General features: G+C 39.2%; 1 pseudogene; it reads right to left on the reverse strand.

The window, feature by feature from the left end:
• Positions 1-238: 238 nt before the first annotated feature.
• Positions 239-17,415, reverse strand: part of LOC107831312 (putative late blight resistance protein homolog R1B-16) — a 39,155-nt pseudogene continuing 21,978 nt past the window's right edge.

Raw genomic sequence — 17,415 nt, forward strand, 5'->3', positions numbered from 1 at the left:
AACAAAAATAATGAAGGATGTTACCCTCACTTCATTACCACATACTTGCAACTTCTTTAGATCGCAAAGCAGTCTAAAAGATATAAGAATTACATATTTGTCTTGATTTTCTTATCATATTTAATTTTCCTATCTCTTGAAAGACATGACAACATATTTACCATAATTGGGTTTTTCGTCTTTTAGAAGGAATTAAACCACGTTAAATATTTGTGTTTCTTTTGATATATTTCTCTTTTATTGTCTCATTTATGATCTTTAGGATTTGTTGAAGCTTCCGCTTGACACCTAATTATTTCGAATCCTAATTGAAAAAATTTCATAACCGAACTTTTCACTATCAAAAAGAGTGATAATAATAAATGGATCACTCGTGACCTAAAAAACCATGGATATTCAATTTGTGCATTTCAAGATTGGGAAAATTTATCAAGCACGTCACGTGACATGTAAGCTAACTAGTGATTGGTTAATGAGGTTTCTATCTTAATTTGGACAGAAAACAAAATTGATCTCTACAACGATTTCTATATATGGTAATTTAAATGGAGTAATGGTTAAAAGTAAATGAATGATATAAGAATTAACTTTAAGGAAGAAGATGTCTTACTACATAGATCTCAAGGGAGGAACTACCATAGTTGTCTAGCATGTCCTGTTGAATTTGCTTGGCAGAATTCCCAACAGATTCTACACACAGGAATACATCAATTGTTGCGGAAGGCAAATATATATAGTGTGAATAAGTCACAACTACTATACCAAAAATTATGACAGTCACCAAATAATAAATAAGACAATAAAACAACAATAAAGGGAACACCAGAATTTACGAGGTTCGGCTAATTTTGCCTACTCCTCGGACACAACCAATATTTTATTTCACTTCAAAAATACAAGTGAAATAATACTAAAGAGAGAAGATACAAATGCCTTAAACAGATGAGAAGGCAAATGAGAGGTGTGTTTAAATCCTAAACATTAAGCCTTCTTTTATAGGGGAAAAATCCCCCCAACCCTTCTTTTCCCACCGATGTGGGACAAAAGGTTTTGCCAAATTCAACAAATCTCCACATCTTCAATTTTCTCTCAATAACAAATTTTGATTGTGTCTTCATCTTCAATCTTCAGTTTTCAACAATGTTTATCAAATCCAAACAATGTTGAAACTTGACCGCAGTCACCACCTTTGTCAGCATATCAGCAAGATTCTCCGTAGTATGAATTTTCTTCACTGTGACTCCACCTTCTTCTATGATTTCTCGTACCAAATGATACCCAACATCAATGTGTTTCGTCCTTGCATGATAAACTTGGTTCTTCGCTAATTGAATAGCACTTTGACTATCACAAAAAATTGTGATACCTTTTTGTTCAACACCAAGCTCCTTTAGCAATCCTTGAAGCCAAATTGCCTCTTTCACGGCCTCTGTAATAGCCATGTACTCTGCCTCTGTTGTAGACAAAGCAACTGTTGACTGCAAAGTAGACTTCCAACTAACTGGTGCCTTTGCAAAAGTAAACACATAACCAGTAGTTGATCTTCGTTTGTCCAGATCACCCGCAAAATCTGAGTCACAATATCCAACTATAGACTGATTGTCTTCCTGCTCAAAAACTAACCCAACATCTACAGTATTATGAATATACCGTAGAATCCACTTCACAGCTTGCCAATGCTCCTTCCCTGGATTGTGCATATATCTGCTAATAACTCCAACAACTTGTGAAATGTCAGGCCTTGTGCAAACCATTGCATACATCAAGCTACCAACAACATTTGCGTATGGTACCTTTGACATATACTCTCGTTCAGCTTCATCCATTGGCGACATAATAGTACTTAGCTTAAAATGGGAAGCAAGTGGAGTACTAATTGGCTTAGTCTTGTCATCTATGCCAAAACGTTGAAGTACTCTCTTCAAATATTCCTTTTGAGATAAACAGAGTTTCTTTGAACGTCTATCTCTAATTATCTCCATGCCAAAAAATTTCTTTGCCTCACCCAAATCCTTCATCTCGAACTCCTTCTTCAGTTGAATCTTCAATTTATCAATTTCTTCCGAATTCTTGGAAGCTATCAACATATCATCAACATGTAGGAGAAGATATACAAAGGAACCATCTTTAAGCTTGTGCAAATACACACAATGATCGTATTTGCTTCTCTTGTACCCTTGCCGCAACATAAACTCGTCAAATCGCTTGTACCATTGTCTAGAAGATTGTTTCAATCCGTACAACGATTTTTCAAGTTTGCACACCATATTTTCTTTTCCAGCAACTTTGAATCCTTCTGGCTGAGTCATGTAGATTTCCTCCTCCAAGTTTCCATGTAAAAACGCAGTTTTTACATCCATCTGAACTAGTTCCAAATCCAATTGTGCTACCAAAGCCAACATAATTCTAATGGAGGAATGTTTTACAACTGGAGAAAATACTTCATTGTAATCAATTCCCTCCTTTTGAGAATATCCTTTGGCCACCAATCTTGCTTTGTAGCGAACATCTAATTGGTTAGGAAATCTTTCTTTTTTTGCAAATACCCATTTGCACCCAATTGCTTTCTTTCCCTTCGGGAGATTGGCCAATCTCCATGTATGATTCTGATGAAGGGACTGTATTTCATCATCCATGGCAATCCTCCACTTATCTTCTTCTGAACTTTGGACAGCGTCTTTATAAGTGGTAGGAACTTCATCAGCTACAATTGAGGTTGCACAAGCAACCGTCTCTATGAGACGAACAGGTTTCGTTGTTGTTCTTTTTGGCCTGCTGGTTGCTATTGATTCAAGTTGTTGTTGAGGTTCCTGAGTTGGAATCTCCTCTACTGGCTCTCCTTCCAGAGGGTAATCTTCATTTGTTTCCTCCTCTGCTTCTTGTGTAGGAAAAATAAATTTTCCCTCAAACTCCACCTGCTTAGAAGCACCTTTATTTTGTTTGGTATCTTCTGTTACCTTATTTACCATAGCAGATTCATCAAAGGTAACATCCCTGCTGAATATTACTTTCTTTGTCATAGGACACCATAAGCGATATCCTTTGACTCCAGAAGTAATTCCCATAAAAATAGCCTTCTTTGCCCTTGGATCCAATTTTGACTCTGTCATATGATAATATGCAGTTGAGCCAAACACGTGCAAAGAGTCATAATCTACAGCAGGCTTTCCATACCATTTTTCAAATGGTGTCTTGCCATCAATAGCAGCAGATGGTAAGCGATTAATGAGGTGACATGCATATGTAACTGCCTCAGCCCAAAATTCTTTGCCCAAGCCAGCATTGGACAACATACACCGTACCTTCTCCAGCAAGGTTTGGTTCATACGTTCTGCCACTCCATTCTGTTATGGTGTATGTCTAACAGTGAAGTGTCGGACGATGCCATCATTTTCACAGACCTTATTGAAATGATCATTTTTGTATTCACCTCCATTGTCTGTGCGAATACACTTGATCCTCTTGCCTGTTTGATTCTCCACCATCGTCTTTCATTTGAGAAAAATTCCCAACACTTCATCTTTGCTCTTCATTGTATACACCCATACTCTTCGGGAAAAATCATCAACAAAGGTTACAAAATAGTGCTTCCCACTCAATGAAGGTGTTTTGGAAGGACCCCAAACATCAGAGTGTACATAATCCAAAATGCCTTTAGTATTATGGATCGTTGTACCAAATTTAACCCTTGTTTGTTTCCCTTTAACACAATGCTCACAAAACTCCAAGTTGCAAGCCTTGACTCCTTTTAACAATCCTTGATCTGATAGAGTTTTCAAGGATTTTCCTCCAGCATGTCCCAAGCGCATGTGCCATAGCTTGGTTGTTTCTGCCTCTTTGTCGTCACTGGATGTCACTGTCACTGTCCCAATAACTGTACTGCCACGATAGCGGTACATATTATTATTCTTCCGATTAGCCTTCATTACCACTAGTGCACCGGAGCATACTCTCATCACTCCATTTTCTGCAATGATTTTGAACCCTTTTGATTCAAGGGCTCCCACAGAGATGAGATTCTTCTTCAAATCTGGTACATATCGAACATCTGTTAATGTTCTGATCATTCCATCGTGGTTCCTTAATCGTATTGAACCAATCTCATATGAGGTAAGAGGGATGTTATCCGCTGTGTGAATAATTTCATATTCTCCTTCTTGAAAATCCACGAACCAGTCCCTGTTGGGACACATATGATAGCTACAAGTCGAGTCCATCAACCATATGTCTGATGATGTTGATGACTCTGTTGTAACTAATGAGAAGTCTGAATCATCACAATCAGCTACATTTGAATCCATAATGGCCTTTCCATTATTATATTTGGCCTTATTCTTCAACTTCGGACAGTCTTTCTTCCAGTGCCCTTTTTCTCGACAAAAGGCATATTCATCTTTGCTGGGTCTGGATCTTGACTTGGATCTTCCCTTCTTTGTCCTCGTTTGATTTTGAGGACGACCCCTCACAAATAGTACTTCTCCTTCTCCGCCCTTCTGTTTTTCTCGCTTTCTTTGTTCATAGCTGTACAAAGTCGAACAAACTTCTCTGAGAGAAACTTCGTCATTTCCATGGAGTAGAGTAGTTTCAAGGTGCTCGTACTCATCAGGAAGTGATGCCAACAACATCAAGGACAAGTCACCATCATCATAAGTTGTATCCATATTTTGCAAATCTGTGACCAACTTATTGAAATTGGTGATATGTTCATTCATCGTGGTACCAGGAACATAGGTGAAGTGAAACAGTCTCTTCTTCATGTACAATCTATTTTGACTGTTTTTCTTCAAAAATTTATCCTCCAGTGCTTTCCATAATTTACTTGCAGAAGTTTCCTTTGTGTATGGATATTTCTGATCTCTAGCAAGGTAGGATCGAATGGTACCGCAAGCAACACGGTTGATAATTCTCCAATCTTCTTCTCCAATAACATCTGGTTTCTTTTCTTCAATGGCCAGATCTAGCCCTTGTTGAAAAAGGACATCTAGAACCTCGCCTTGCCACATCCCAAAATGTCCGGACCCGTCAATATTTCTACCGCAAATTTTGCATTTGACACAATTCTTGTCATAAGCGAAGATGTCAATGATGACGTGTTGTTGACACTTGATGTAGATTCTTCTTGTTTATTGTCTCCCATATTTGACACAAATATTATTTAATATCTGACGACACAAATCAAGATTATTTCCTTTCTGATGTAGAAGATCAGACCAAGCTGCAACCACAGAGCATACTCAGACAGAACCTTGAATCAGTTACCAAGATAAATCTTTTCTGATGTGGAAGATCAGACTATGCTGCAACCACAAAGCATACTTAGACAGTACCTTGGCTCTGATACCAATTGTTGCGGAAGCCAAATGTATATAGTGTGAATAAGTCACAACTACTATACCAAAAATTATGACAGCCACCAAATAATAAATAAGACAATAAAACAACAATAAAGGGAACACCAGAATTTACGAGGTTCGGCTAATTTTGCCTACTCCTCGGACACAACCAATATTTTATTTCACTTCAAAAATACAAGTGAAATAATACTAAAGAGAGAAGATACAAATGCCTTAAACATATGAGAAGGCAAATGAGAGGTGTGTTTAAATCCTAAACATTAAGCCTTCTTTTATAGGGGGAAAATCCCCCCAACCCTTCTTTTCCCACCGATGCGGGACAAAAGGTTTTGCCAAATTCAACAACCAATATGAGCAAGTGTGGTTATATCTGCAAAATCTTGAGGGATTGAATCCAAATAACGACAACTTTCAATAACTAGTCGTTCAAGGCAGGGAAAGTGATGACAACTAGCTCTCCAGTACTGAAAACCACTGCTACTAGGTACAAGAACTTCAAGCGAGGAAAACCGTGGTCCGCTACTTCCCATTCTTTGTCTTTACACGCATGATTTATTAGTTTAAGAACCTCGATTTTGGGCAATTTACCAACAATGCTCAAATCCTTCCACCACAAATAAGTCCTATAAAGAGTTAACGTCTTCAGATTTTGTGGAAAAGCATCTGGAGGAGGTAGGAGCAAAGGTGGAACAACATTTGGAGTAGGTGGAACAACATGTGTAGGAGTTGGACCTCGCATTTTCAGAAACCTCAGAGGATCTTGTGGAGCAGCACCTGAAGGTGTAATGCTTTCTAGAAAGCAAGCTTGATAATTTAGTGGAGACATATAAAATTCCAATTCCTCGAGTTGATCTAACAAGCAAAAATCATAGAGGTCCTTGCGACTACGAAAGTCTTCTTCAACACCCCATATTTCCAACTTCTTTAAATTGGGAAATAGTTTGAAGAAAGATACAGTACAATACCAAGGATTCCAACGTAAGAGACGTTTCAAAATTTTCAGAACCAAACTGTTCTCTGTAAGCTCATGATAATGCAAGTAATTCCAGACCAAAGAGAGGTGCCTCGGTTGTGGCATAGTCAAAATTTTCGATCGTAATATCAGAGGATGTTGTGGGCCCTCGATATATGCCTCATCAAGAATAAAAGTTTCCAAATAACATAGTCTAGATATGGAAGGAGGAATGTCTATTGATGAGGGAGTCACTTTTGCTAGATAATCTTGCACGGTAGGAGAAAGACTCAAATCTAGGTATCTCAAGTGAATTAAATCAAGTATCCCACTGGGAAAAACAGTAAAGTTCATAAAAGCAAGATGTAGTACTCTTACTAGCTTGAAAGGCAACAACTCTTACATGAACCCTGACTTCCTCTTGAAAAAGAAATAGAACGAGCCTCATTATTAGGACACGATCTAGCCAATTTTTCCCCAATAATACGGTAGCTCAATTGGGTACTGGTCCGACCTCGACTATTTGGGGAAAAATGAATGGATAGTGCACATGAATTTTGATCATTCTTTTCTCCAATAAAATTCATAATATTCATATTTCGAGCTTCCTTCAAGCAGAGTTCACGGATAACATCATGTTTTCTACAATAATTTGTCTCTCCAAAAAATGTCCCATAGTGGATGGAAATTAAACTTCTATCTATTAAATCTTGTAGACATTTTTCTGCCACTTCTTCGATGCTTTTTGTCTCTTCTACCTTCAAAAATCCCTCCGCTGCCCAAAATTCCAAGAGTTGATCGACACGAATATCTGCATCCTCCGAGAAAATTCCAAAATATAGAAAACATGATTTTAGGTGATGTGGCAAGTGATGGTAACTCAAAGCAAGCACTCTCGCATTGGACGTCAACATCAGTGCTTACCATTGAACTTACTTTCTTGGAAACACTTTGCCACTCATCCAATGCTTTACCAATTTTGGAAAGAAGTCCCGCAATCACAGTAATTGCTAGAGCTAATCCTCCGCATTTTAATGCAATTTCTTTTCCAATTTTTTCAAATTTAGGAGAGAGACAATCTTTCTCAAAGACCTTGTTGTGCAGTAAATCCCAACTTTCATTAAAATCTAAAAGGCACATTTGACAAGGAGGATTACCTGAGCTAGCATATTTATCTACTTCCACATTCCGAGTGGTCAAGAGTATTCGGCTTCCATTAGTGTAGTTCGGGAAACATAACTTTATATCATCCCAAGCTTTTGTAGTCCATATGTCATCAATGAGGATCAAGTATCTCCTGCATTTTAGAAGCTTTTACAGTTGGTCTGCTAGTTGGCCATCATCTTGCTCGAAATATTCATTAGTCCTTCCACTTATACAAGAAAGAAGTCCTAGTGGTACATTTCTCGTGCAATACTCTTGTGAAATACTCCCTTCGGTTCAAAATAAGTGATTTTTTGGCCTTCTTATTGTGGTCCAAAATAAGTAATTTTTCCAGATTTCAAAAATGAATTAATTATTTTTTTTCCTACATTATCCTTGGAGTAAATAGCGTTGGAATATGTGTTAGGAGTGTTTATGGGAGATAGTAAAGGTTAATATAGTCAATTTCATTGTTAATTAATGTTAAAAGGTGAATTTCTTAATCTGCGTGAAAACATCCAAAAAATCACTTATTTTGGACCGGAGGGAGTAGTAACTTTTGCACGAATATCAAAGCGAGACATAATGAATGGATCAGTGTAAAGCTTGTTAGCTAAACTTGTCTTGCCGATGCCACCCATCCCTACAATCGAGACAACTTCTAGTTCACTTGATCCTCTTGCAACTCGATCTTGCATCATCTCGAACTCAATTTCATGGCCGATCATAATATTCTCGGGCTCTACAGCAGTGGCTGGCGGAGGTAGAGTGTTGGGACCGGGTTCGGCTGAACCCAGTAACTTTGATTCGAATCATGTATTTTGTCTTAAAAATCATTAAATATATATAAATGATTAATTTAGAACCCAGTAACTTTTAACGATTAGAATCCTGACCCCATAAGCTCGAAATCCTGACTTCACCTCTGCTCTACAGCACGTTCAGGTATACTGGCTAAAGAAAACTTTTGTGCTTTCAAACCTTTGATGTTAGTGTACCAGTCCCGTATTGCCATCCACTGCTTCTTGATGGAATCAATGCGTTCTACCGCTTGTTCCAAGCAACAACAGAGTTTCCAGAAAGCGTTGCTCCGTAAAGTTTATGTTTTTAAACAAAGAACTGCTATTGATCTCGAGTCAACCTTGTATTGGGAAAAAACTGAACTTATATTAAAAATGATGTGGCATGACACGTGGATTAGTTGAATGGTCAAAGAACAGCAATTGACTAAGAGGCACGGTGAAAATAGCCACGGGAAGAAGAATTTAAATAAGCACGAGACGACGTATAGATACGAGTCTCGTACCAATTTAAATTATTTGCAGCCAATGGATTAGAAGGCATTGAAAGCAAGGATCAGATGACAGAAAGGAGCCCAAATTCATTATTAAATGTCTGATACATTATAAAGTTGGTATTTAATAGGAATGATTGTGTAACGGCCTATTTAATGTCATTTATTGCTCATGATTATATCATTAAAGCTGAGGCTTTATTCCTTTACCTAGAATGATCTATAAAAGGAAGAAGGATCATCATTTGTAAGGATACGGAATACTATTGAGAATTCATTGAAATACTTATCTATTTACCTTCTGCCATTGTTCTCAAAAGTATTTTATTTTTGTCTTCTGATTATCAGTAACCCGAATTTCTCTTTTAGCTTTGACCAAGGACTCATATTTTTGGTTAAACAAATTGGTTCCGTTACCGGGAATCTGATAATCTTTCCTTTTAAACTATATCTTATCTATTATCGTCACCATGTCAAACAATAACGCCGACAACAATAGTAACAACACATTGGGAAGCCATGAAAATCAAATACATCAAAATCAAGATACCGTGGTTCCCTCTCCTTTAAATTCACCACGTCAATCTCGTGAAGGCACTTCTGTTACTGAATCATGTGCTGATCAACAAGAGCAATCTGAACATTTTGAAGGAGTTACAACTGAAGCTTTGCAAAAGCTAATCGATGCACAAGTCGGCAAAGCTCTTCAGGCACTTGTTAGTCGATTGCCTGCTGCGCCACCTACGCCGACTCCTAATAATAATACATTGGAGAACCCCCGTTCTGGTCTTGATAATTCTGGAAACGGAGCAACCCCCAGTGAACCACAAGAAGGGGGACCAGGTAATTTAAATAATTCATATTTGCAAAATTTAGTACTAACCTTGCAGAAACAGCTGAAGGAACAAAATGAGCGAATAGAGCAAATCCCTGGAGTTCCACCTATAATAAAAGGAGTACGTGACTGCATTTACAACTGGCGTGAAAGGCAACGACTTGACCAAACAAGAAATTGAATCAGTATTGGTCAAGAAATTTGGAGAAACACTCACCAAGGGTGCATTAACCTGGTATTCTCTTTTATCTGAAAATTCTATTAATTCTTTTGCTGAGCTTGCAGATTCTTTTATTAAAGCACATTCGGGAGCACAAAAAGTTGAGAAAAGGATGGAAGATATTTTCAAAATCAAACAAGGGGATTCGGAGTTGCTTAGAAACTTCGTTGATAGGTTCCAACGTGAAAGAATGACTCTACCTCGTGTGCCTGACAATTGGGCTGCTATAGCTTTTGCAAGTAATTTAAATGACAAAAGTTCTGAAGCCACGAGATGACTCAAAGAAAGTCTTCGAGAATTTCCTGCAACTGCATGGAATGATGTTTACAACAGGTATAGCACGAAGCTGCGAATCGAAGAAGATACCGTACCTAAGCTCCATCGTGAAGAAAGGGGCGGTACCCGAAGGTCAGATTCCGAAAAAAGACCAACAAGTGCCTGAAGAGCTTTGCCGACTTGTGCATCGATTAGCTTTTGCAAAGCTTCAGTTGTAACTCCTTCAAAATGTTCAGATTGCTCTTAATAATAATACATTGGAGAACCCCCGTTCTGGTCTTGATAATTCTGGAAACGGAGCAACCCCCAGTGAACCACAAGAAGGGGGACCAGGTAATTTAAATAATTCATATTTGCAAAATTTAGTACTAACCTTGCAGAAACAGCTGAAGGAACAAAATGAGCGAATAGAGCAAATCCCTGGAGTTCCACCTATAATAAAAGGAGTACGTGACTGCATTTACAACTGGCGTGAAAAGGCAACGACTTGACCAAACAAGAAATTGAATCAGTATTGGTCAAGAAATTTGGAGAAACACTCACCAAGGGTGCATTAACCTGGTATTCTCTTTTATCTGAAAATTCTATTAATTCTTTTGCTGAGCTTGCAGATTCTTTTATTAAAGCACATTCGGGAGCACAAAAAGTTGAGAAAAGGATGGAAGATATTTTCAAAATCAAACAAGGGGATTCAGAGTTGCTTAGAAACTTCGTTGATAGGTTCCAACGTGAAAGAATGACTCTACCTCGTGTGCCTGACAATTGGGCTGCTATAGCTTTTGCAAGTAATTTAAATGACAAAAGTTCTGAAGCCACGAGATGACTCAAAGAAAGTCTTCGAGAATTTCCTGCAACCGCATGGAATGATGTTTACAACAGGTATAGCACGAAGCTGCGAATCGAAGAAGATATCGTACCTAAGCCCCATCATGAAGAAAGGGGCGGTACCCGAAGGTCAGATTCCGAAAAAAGATCAGGTAAAAATAGGTACGATCCATATATGGGACCCGCAGGAAAGGACCCACGGTCGAAGCAAGATAACCAGCAATACAATCAAAAGTCAAGGAACCGGGATTCTGGCTCTTCTTCAAAGTTCAGGAATGATCGGAATAGACAAGATTCACGTGATGATGACAAGAGTTTAAAGGCACGATTCGGTGGATATAATTTTAACGTCTCTACCTCCGAGCTCGTAGCTGTTTTAAGAAGCATGGGAGATAAGGTACGGTGGCCGAAAGAAATGCGGTCAAATCCAAGTAGACGCAATCCGGATCATTGGTGCGAATTTCACAATGATCACGGGCACAAAACTTCAGAATGCAGATTCCTGCAAAGTGAAGTAGATCATTTATTGAAACAAGGATACCTCACTGAATTATTTAGTGAGAAAGGAAAACAAGCTTATATGAAAAACAGACAAGAACCACCACAACCTCCTTCACCCAAGAGGACAGTGAATGTCATAAGCGGGGGAGAAGATATTCATGGCATAACTTACACAGCTTCCAACAAGGTTTCTAAGGTAACGATTACACACGGGAAACGGGTGCGGCAGGTCCTTGACAATGAAAGCATTTCGTTCGATGACGCAGATAACGAAGGAGTGACAACTCCACATAATGATGCACTGGTAATATCTTTACTTGTATATGATACTAATGTAAAGCGAGTTTTGATTGATCCAGGAAGTTCTGTAAATATTATATTACTAAGGGTACTGCGGGAAATGCAAGCTGAAGACAAAATGTTACCTAAGGCGCACACCTTGTCAGGTTTCGACAACTCAAGTGTAGTAACAAAAGGTGAGGTAATACTAACAACTTTTGCTATGGGTGTTGTGAAGGAAACTAAATTTCAGGTAGTTGATATGGAAATGGCCTACAATATGATCATGGGAAGGCCATGGATACACGATATGGATGTTGTCCCATCAACCCTACATCAAGTTATCAAATTCCCATCACCATGGGGAATTTGTCAAATTCGTGGGGATCAGCAGATAGCCAGAAATGTCAACGCTGTAACAAGTACGAGCGCCGTAAATAAAGCAAAATAGCAATTACAGGAAACAGTTGAAAGTAAAAAAGATCAAACTTCAACTGAACAAGAGAAAACAGATTTGGACTCAAGGCCTAACACAATTCAAGAACCTGAAGAGAACGAAAGCATCAAAACGATGATTGAAGAGCTTGATGCAGTGACGCTATTTGATCAACAGCCTGAACGGAAGGTTTATATCGGGGCTAATTTAGACACGAACATGCGAGGTATGATAATCGAATTTTTAAAAGCTAACTTAGATTGCTTTGCTTGGTCCCACGCTGATATGACAGGGATACCTCCAAATGTGATGACTCACAAACTCAACGAGGACCCTTCTTTCACACCAGTAAAGCAAAAGAAACGGAAACAAGGTGCTTTCAAGAACCAGGTGATTCAGGATGAAGTCCAAAAATTATTAAAAATCGGATCAATCCGTGAGGTAAAATATCCAACTTGGTTAGCTAATACGGTGGTTGTACCCAAGAAAAATGGTAAGTGGCGTGTTTGTGTAGATTACACTGATTTAAATAAAGCATGTCCAAAAGATTCCTTTCCCTTACCACATATAGATCAACTAATTGATGCGACCGCAGGTCATGAACTTTTAAGTTTTTTAGATGCATACTCAGGATATAATCAAATCAAAATGGATCCTGGTGATGAAGAAAAAACTTCTTTCATCACAGACAGGGGGACTTATTGTTATAAAGTAATGCCCTTTGGTCTCAAAAATGTTGGGGCAACCTATCAAAGGTTGGTCACCAAAATGTTCCAAGAACATTTAGGGAAAACAATGGAGGTATATATAGACGATATGCTCGTCAAAACCCAGCAATCTCATGATCATATTTCTCATCTATCTATTACTTTTGAAATTTTGCGAAAATTTAATATGAAACTCAACCCAGAAAAATGTGCATTTGGAGTTGCATCAGGTAAGTTTTTGGGTTTCCTTGTTTCTAACCGTGGTATTGAAGTGAATCCTTCTCAGATCAAAGCAATAGAAGAAATCTTGGATATCCTTACTAATAAAAAGGAAGTACAACGATTAACGGGAAGAATTGCTGCTTTGGGGAGATTTATTTCCAAATCCTTGTAAGCACGTGATTTTTGACCCTCCTCGAGAGTTTTCACATTTTTAGCGTGAATATGTGAAATTGGGTCTAATATAGCCATTTTAACTATTTTACTTTATTTCGTTGCAAAAAGAAAAATCACAAAAATATATATATAAATTTTAGTTTATGTATTTCTCATAAACTTGAAAAATACAAAATTGTACTTTATTTTGGTACTTTATATAAATTCGAAAATTACAAAAAAATAATTCTATTAATGTTTTGTAGTCGTTTTAATTTTGGAAAAATACAAAAAATATTACTTTATATTTTGTCTTTATTAAAAAACGAAAATTACAAAAAAAATAGTTTTATTAATATTTTATAGTCATTTTAACTTTGAAAAATACAAAAATATTACTTCATATTTTATCTTAATATTTTTAAAAAAAAACGAAAATTACAAAAAATAGTTTTATTAATATTTTGTAGCTATTTTAAATCTTGAAAAATATTTAAAAAAAGATATAGTGTTGTTTAAATATTAGTCTTATTTTTGTAGTTATTTTTGCTTACATAGGATTAGTCGAACAACGTTGTGATCTTAATCGGGTCCGGGCAAAAGAATAATATTCGGGTTCGAGCTACCCGATTTTAGGCCTAATTTCGGACCTAACCCATAATAAACCGAGTCCAGGACACATGGGGAACCCCACCACGCGTGGGGGACACAAACCTTGAACCCCACCACGCGTGGGGCTCATTTTTCTGGGCATTGTGTATCAAATACACGGACAAGGCCAAAGCATGGGGGGACTTTTGGAAAAAGGAAGAAAAAGGAGATTTTTTGAAAAAAAACGGGATACTACTGTGGATCATCTTCTTCAAGAGAAGAAGAACAGGAAAGACCCGGGCTCACGTCAAAAAACCCACGATCCTCTCACCAGCAAACACCACCACCAAACCATCCCGTCTCCTCTCAAACTCCGTCGCAACCATTCCTTACGTCCCGTCCAGCTAACCCCTCTCCGTCTCACCACCTCCTTCAACAACCAAACAGGCCCGTCGACACTGTCCAAGGACGACGACCAACAGTCCTACCCCCCGGACTGCCCCATCAGCACCGTCCGAACACCACCACAAATGACGCCCATCTCCTCCGAATGTTCACCATCATCGTTACCATCTCCGAACATCCCCACCTCCGTGAAACCACCATAGTTGCTCCTTCCTCAAGCCAAACGACCCCCCACACCTCAGCTGCTATCTAGCAGCATCTATTGCTGCATCCAGCAAACGAAAACCACCCCCAACCCTAACCCAAAACCACCACGAAAACCACCAGTCTGTCACCTTCCCCATCACCCTCCTATCGTGAAATCCCCATCCCCCCACGTCGGACCCCAGCTCCTCGACCTCACGTCCAATGACCATCCGAACTACTAGCCCACGACGACTTCTTCTCCTTCGTCGTAACAAAGGAAAAAACAGTCCGGCGATCCTCCAGTAAATCCGACCATCGCTGCTTTCCGTTCAGCCCCCTCACGTCCAAATGACCACCTAGAAAAACCAGTCGCAGTCATGACTCATTTTGGTCCGTTCGTGTTCGAGTTTCTGGCGCGAGCTATTCAGTCCGAGCTCTGACGACCTTCTCTATGGTTTCCCGTTCGAGGTTATCCGTCGAAGTCGATGTTGAGGTTTGGTCCATGGCTCTATGCGTTTCTGTTTATTCAGGTTAGTAAACCTCGATGTATTAGATAAAGAAACTTTACATTAAATGTTCGAAGATGCAATATAGAAATTGGTATGATAATTTTCTGCTTATGTTTCACCGTATGCATTTTAGTTCATTTTTGTGTTATGTTATTATTGTTTACTTGATGTCATTTGATTTAGTTGTATTAGTAGTCCTAAGACACAGTTTGACGTTGATTCGTTCGTCCCTTCATTGTCTCAGTTTATTTGGACAAAATTAGTATTAGTACCTGTTGTTACTACGCCCGAAACACTCATTTGCTTAACTTCTTTTATTAAATCTTGACAAGTTATGAGATTGTAGTTGTAAAGAAGCCGTAAGGTTTAGTATTGTTAAAGGCGTAAAAATGGCATCCTTTTAAAATATAAAATAAAAATAAATAATAAAATAAAAAAAACGGGACAAGCTTCACAAAAAATAAAAAATGTACAGATTGCGGAACCCTCACAAAAATATATGCATTAAATACTTAGATTCCGGGACGGGCCGTTTAGCAAATTTCACGGCCCTACCCAAAATAATAATGCGCTAGTTGCTTTAGGCGCGCCTTCAATAATGTTATCTCCCTAAACTCAGGTGCACATTTATGTGACCCAAATCCAAATCTCAACAGGATCGAAATACGCCTCTAATCACGGGCACATTGATTGTGGCGTGGCCAGAGATGCATTTCCATGACGTTGCAAATTCCTTTTAAAAAATAAGAATGAGATGAGCCTCGCCGAATAAAAATACAAATTGCGGGGCCCTCAGTAAATACTTGTTTTAAATTACTTAGAATTTAGGAGGGCCGCTTAGCGAATTTTGTGGCTTTCCCAAAATAATAGCGCGATAGTCTCTTTAGGCGCGTGTTTAATAATTTACTTTCTTAAACATGGGTGTGCATTTCATGCGACCCAAATCCCAATCCCAAAACATCAAATAAAATGTGTTCCGGATTATGGGTGCATTTCATGTGACGCAGTCCAAAGACGTGTTTTAAATAATGTTCATATTCTTTTAAAATAATAATTATAAAAGCGGTAAAAAGTTAAATTTTGCACATAAGTTCACACGTGTATAAAATCAGATAATCAAGCCGAATATAACAGTTGAGCGACCGTGCTAGAACCACGGAACTCGGGAATGCCTAACACCTTCTCCCGGGTTAACAGAATTCCTTATCCGGATTTCTGGTACGCAGACTGTAACATGGAGTCATTCTTTTCCTCGATTCGGGATTAAAATTGGTGACTTGGGACACCCTAAATCTCCCAAGTGGCGACTCTGAAATAAATAAATAAATCCCATTTCGATTGTCCTTTAATTGGAAAAAACTCCCTTGCACCCCCTCGGGTGCGGAAAAAGGAGGTGTGACAGCTCTGGCATGGTTTAGGGTGTAGGACTGGTTGGTTTGGACAGTGGTCGACGAGCAATGGTCGACGGAGTGATGGACAGTGGTTCAGGTGTTGTGGGGGTAGGGTGCGACTGGAGAAGGATGAAAAAAAAAAGATATAGTGTTGTTTAAATATTAGTCTTATTTTTGTAGTTATTTTTGCTTACATAGGATTAGTCGAACAACGTTGTGATCTTAATCGGGTCCGGGCAAAAGAATAATATTCGGGTTCGAGCTACCCGGTTTTAGGCCTAATTTCGGACCTAGCCAATAATAAACCGAGTCCAGGACACATGGGGAACTCCACCATGCGTGGGGGACACAAACCTTGAACCTCACCACGCGTGGGGCTCATTTTTCTGGGCATTGTGTATCAAATACACAGACAAGGCCAAAGCATGGGGGGACTTTTGGAAAAAGGAAGAAAAAGGAGATTTTTTGAAAAAAAAAACGGGATATTACTGTGGATCATCTTCTTCAAGAGAAGAAGAACAGGAAAGACCCGGGCTCACGTCAAAAAACCCACGATCCTCTCACCAGCAAACACCACCACCAAACCATCCCGTCTCCTCTCAAACTCCGTCGCAACCATTCCTTACGTCCCGTCCAGCTAACCCCTCTCCGTCTCACCACCTCCTTCAACAACCAAACAGGCCCGTCGACACTGTCCAAAGATGACGACCAACAGTCCTACCCCCCGGACTGCCCCATCAGCACCATCCGAACACCACCACAAACGACGCCCATCTCCTCCGAATGTTCACCATCATCGTTACCATCTCCGAACATCCCCACCTCCATGAAACCACCATAGTTGCTCCTTCCTCAAGCCAAACGACCCCCCACACCTCAGCTGCTATCTAGCAGCATCTATTGCTGCATCCAGCAAACGAAAACCACCCCCAACCCTAACCCAAAACCACCACGAAAACCACCAGTTCGTCACCTTCCCCATCACCCTCCTATCGTGAAATCCCCATCCCCCCACGTCGGACCCCAGCTCCTCGACCTCACGTCCAGTGACCATCCGAACTACCAGCCCACGACGACTTCTTCTCCTTCGTCGTAACAAAGGAAAAAACAGTCCGGCGATCCTCCAGTAAATCCGA

Source organism: Nicotiana tabacum, chromosome 8 (genome assembly GCF_000715075.1).
Source record: "Nicotiana tabacum cultivar K326 chromosome 8, ASM71507v2, whole genome shotgun sequence".
In the NCBI taxonomy this organism is placed as follows: domain Eukaryota; kingdom Viridiplantae; phylum Streptophyta; class Magnoliopsida; order Solanales; family Solanaceae; genus Nicotiana; species Nicotiana tabacum.